This window comes from Olea europaea, unplaced genomic scaffold (genome assembly GCF_002742605.1).
Source record: "Olea europaea var. sylvestris unplaced genomic scaffold, O_europaea_v1 scaffold963, whole genome shotgun sequence".
NCBI classification, from domain to species: Eukaryota; Viridiplantae; Streptophyta; class Magnoliopsida; order Lamiales; family Oleaceae; genus Olea; species Olea europaea.
This window is the reverse complement of record NW_019268131.1, coordinates 271,982-276,712: the sequence shown is the minus strand read 5'-3', so window position 1 is coordinate 276,712 and position 4,731 is coordinate 271,982.

Below are 4,731 nucleotides of genomic sequence, written 5' to 3'. Positions count from 1 at the left end.
ATCACTTTCACATGTACTTACAATTATATGTAATAAGGATAATTGGCATAAAAATGTCTCTACCTTTTAATGTTATTATGCAAAACGTTCATACCTTTTTTTTTTTTTTAACATTTCACTCCTACTTTCCACCTTTCATTGCATAAAATATCATTTTCATCCATTTTTTATGAATTTTTCCTTCTATTTAAATAAAACAAAAACAAAAGAAAAGAAAAATAGTTTTAATTGCAACCAAAATCCCAAAATTTTAAAAAATTGCAGATGAGTATGAAATATATTCTTAAAAATCAAAACTAAAAAAAGAAAAAGAAAAACCTTTATTATTGCTTGCCATTAGAATTTCAAATAAAATTATAAAACCTTTACAAATTCGAAAGACCACACACATACATTGCTATCGCTTGTCTTCTTTCCTCTTCACCGAAAGTTCCCAAAAAAACCCAAAATTCAAAATTGTGGAACCAAAAATTAAGTAAATTAAAGTAAATGAGTGAAGAGTCAAAGAGAAGCAGCGAAGGAGAATTGGGGGCTCATCGTTGACATACTCAGAAGATCGGAAGTCCTCAACTGGGTCTACCGCCTCCGGCAAGAGAGCTATCATAAAGAGCGTCGACATGAAAGAGGACATTCAGAGAGAAGCTGTTGACATTGCCATAATTGTAAATTGTTTTCATTTCACTCAAAATAAGAAAAAATAAGCAAAATCCACTAATTTTTCCACTAGTTTTTAGGTTTTTTATGTTGATTTTCGTTTCTTGAAAAACATTGTTTTTTACATATAGAATCATAGATTCACACATATATTTTATTGAAATTTATCAAAATTTCAGTGCTCTCCAATTTGGTGGGTTAAGAATATATTTTTAACCCATTTGTAATTTTTTGAAAATTTGGGTCTTTGGTTGCAATTAGTTCATTATTTTTTCTTTTCTTTTTCTTTTATTTAAATAGAAGGTAAAATCATCAGAAATGAATGAAAATGACCTTTTGTGCAATGAAAGGTAGGATGTATGAGTGAAAATGCCAAAATATGAAAGGTAGAGACGTTTTGCACAATAATATTGAAAGATATGGACACTTTGTACTAATTACAATATGTAATAATAGACCCAAAAGACGCGGTTTCCATCCATTTGTAAAGAGCCTCAACCTTCATGGGAGATCCACTTCTTGATAAGGATCATATACATTGATATCCGACGACTTTCTCCTATTTGTTGGGTCCGTGAAGGGAAAACACAATAAGTGTGCTTTTCTCTTTGGACGATACTCCCGTCCTTTTGGTAAATCACATCCTACTTCATCGATTTGTACACTTTCACCTATATGTTACAAATACCAACAATTAGAAATCTAAAATTTGTTTCATTTGGATGTAATGACGTGAAATTGAATCAAATTATTTATTTACATACCTTGATCGGATTTCTTCGTATCCACTCATATTTCTCAAGTATCACAAAATCAGCAATGCCTTTCTCCATGTCTTGATGGTCCTCCTCAACTATTGTTTCTTTTCCAACACCCTATTCGACTATTTTTTTCTTTTTCTTTCTCCTCCATATCATTCCCAGATCCAATCTTAACTTACTTCCTTCCTCCATTCTTTTCTCTTACCTCCTCTTCTAGCATTTGGGTCCTCACAAGGCTCTTCTACTTTTCTTTCATCTACAGGCACATCCGTCACATCATCAAATCCAGTCTCATTTTCCAGCCAACCATTCTGTTTATGTTCTGGTACATAAGCTGTGTTACTAGTGTCACCATCAATCAAATGCACTAGTCGCTGAATGGAATTGATCGGCCACGGCCAATTCTACCAACCCGTCAGCCCTTTTCTCCACCAGATCAAGTCGAGTTGATATGATTGCTTACATCTTCCATCAAGTTTTTCCATTTCCATTTTCAAAAATCTACGATGTTGATCTCATGAGATATCGGTAGGAGTTGAAATGCTCTATAAGAGTGTTGGTGGAATGCATGATACGGCTCAACATCATGTCTGACCTCATCTCCTTCAAAATGGTGTGAAGCACTCTCATCTTCTTTCGCGATTGGTTTCAACTCTTTTCAATAGGTCTTCTCGAGTTCGGCTTCGACGAGAATTAATGCAGAATTAACCTCTAACTGCAAATATCAAATCATGCAAATCATTAGTCATTCACTAAACTAATTCAACATTTTGTTCCCATTAAACTTAAAAAGGCAATTTTACCTCTCTTAAATTCAACACGTTATCAATAGCGGCAAACGCTAAGCTCCTCAATGTTTCCCATGTGATCATTTTTGGAACTACATCTGGATATTTCGTAACGAACTTCATTCCCAAAATTGAAATTACTTCGAATGCCCAAATCTATTACAAACCAAACATTATTATCTCAAGACACAAATTGCTATATAAAAAAATAATACAAGTTAAGTGTATTGTTTGTTCATACCATTATAACGAGGGAAAAGTCGTACAACGAATACCGACAACGTGACTCTCCTCTGATATCCAAACTTTTCAATTTATTTTCCATTTTATATTTGAATAAATTGATTGTGTATTCAAATGAAAACTTTCCCCATGGATACGTCTCGAACCCATCGAGATCATCCACCAAGTTCAACACCATAAATCGATGTAGATATTTTCCTTCATAGCCCATAGGATGTACGCTAAGATTACGTTCAATCCCAACTTATACTTGTCGCTCTTTCTTTTCTTGCAACTTACAAATGCATTGTAAGCATCTCTCTTTGTAATCTTTCCCTACTTTTCTTAAAATACTCTTTCACGGTCCGACACTTTGCCCCCAAGGTCTTATCTACGTTGTTATCATCACCACCCGTAACTAAAACAAATTCTTCCAACCCAAATCTTACATGTTTCTCTCCTATCTTAAACCAAACTTTTTTTTGTTGGTCTTTATCTTTCGCAATAATAATTGATGTACAACTTGCGAAGCCAACATTATATCCTTCAACCTAAGGAGAGATCCGAAGCAACTCTCGCTAAGCTTGTTTTTGTAATTTGTATCGAACTTCTCATAAACATCTCGCACTATTTGCAATTTGCATCTTGTTGTAATTGTAGCGTCAATTTGAAAAAATTTCTCCATGGTAATGTAAATTATAAAATATGTACAAATATTGGAGCAACTGATGATAGTAAAGTACATAATAACAAATATAAAAACTAAAAATAATAAAACAAGTTACCTAGTTCTTCTATTTTTCTTTAGTAGAAGAAATGCCGAAGAATATGAAATTTAATAGTAGATATTATCGTCGCTAACAAGAAAGTATATTTTATTTGATATGCACTAATTAGTTGTTCTTACCTGATGTGCTTTAAAGAATTTGTAAGTACAATGTATTATAAACTCTGCAGGTGGTGATTTCATAGTTAAATGCATTCACCTTGGTATTGTAATTTGCTTATAAATTCAGCATTTTTCATTTTGTAAATCATTTAAACCTAACTTAAGAAGTCATTTTTTATTTTAAACATTTGGGGTAGTTTGAACCCCATTTTTCTCAATAAATGTATTTTGAAATAGTGTATGATGAAGAATGTGTGATTAAAAAATAAAAAAAAATTTGAATTTATGTATAATATTATTTTATTGAAAAATGTGTTGTTGAAATGATGTCGAATCACTATTGAAGAATGTATTTTAATGAAAAATGAAGTTCAAACAAGGGCTTGGTACACTTTCTAGAAATTATTTGATCTTTCCTCAAAGCAGAAACTTTTTGAGATCAATGTATTGGTTAATAGTTTCATTTTCTGACACACCTGCAACAAATCACAGTTATGGGGAGGTTTCCCACAAAACACAATTCCTTTTTTAGATCGATGAACACAACTAAAAAGAGAGAAGAAAAAAGAATAAACAATATAAATTAAATTGTTTTCTTCAAAGCCATATATCTCGGAGAAGATAAAGCTACTCAATTCCAGCATAAAATCCAAGCAAATCTTAAACCTCAAATTATTATATATAAGTAAACTTATTTACTAGGGAAATGCCAAACCTACACAACCCCAAACCTGATCAGCTGAAGCTAACTCCTTGCAATCCACAGAAATACGAGCTAAACACCCAAGCAGATGTTGATCAAATCTGATCCTAAAATGCAAAATTGGAATTGGCCAAACCACTGACTGGAAATAGCCAAATACCAACTGTTTCGCGCGGGTTAATTCGCTAACAATTAAAGAGGATCAAACGATTGTGTAAGGGACGAAACCTCTTGAGACAAAGTCCCAAAAAGGGGTGTTCTTTTTATTGGCGATGAACTTTAAAATTGGAAACGGAAAACAACGTGCCTCTAAGGGGCGCAAGCACACGAGTTACAGAAAAGGAAATGTTTAAGTCTAAAAGCTAAAGGAATGAAAATTACATATTCTCTGTTCGAGAGTTTTGGATTCGGTCCCTTGCTTCTAAGTTCTTTCTCCCTTTTATACTTCATAGGCGATCCCTTTGTGATTAACTGCTCTAAAAAACTGCTTGATCGCCCTATAACTACCCACTTTCTTTGTAGTGGCCATTTTGTCATGCAACTGTCCTTTTAACTGCTACCATTATCTTGCATCGTTCAACCGCTTTCGATTGAACCCCTTGAGTCGTGGAACGTGATAAAGTTACTTTAGTAACTGCATCATAATGCGTTATGTTTGTTGATACCTTGGGCGACTTGAAGATTTGGGCGAGACTTTGGACGACCGTATGCCAC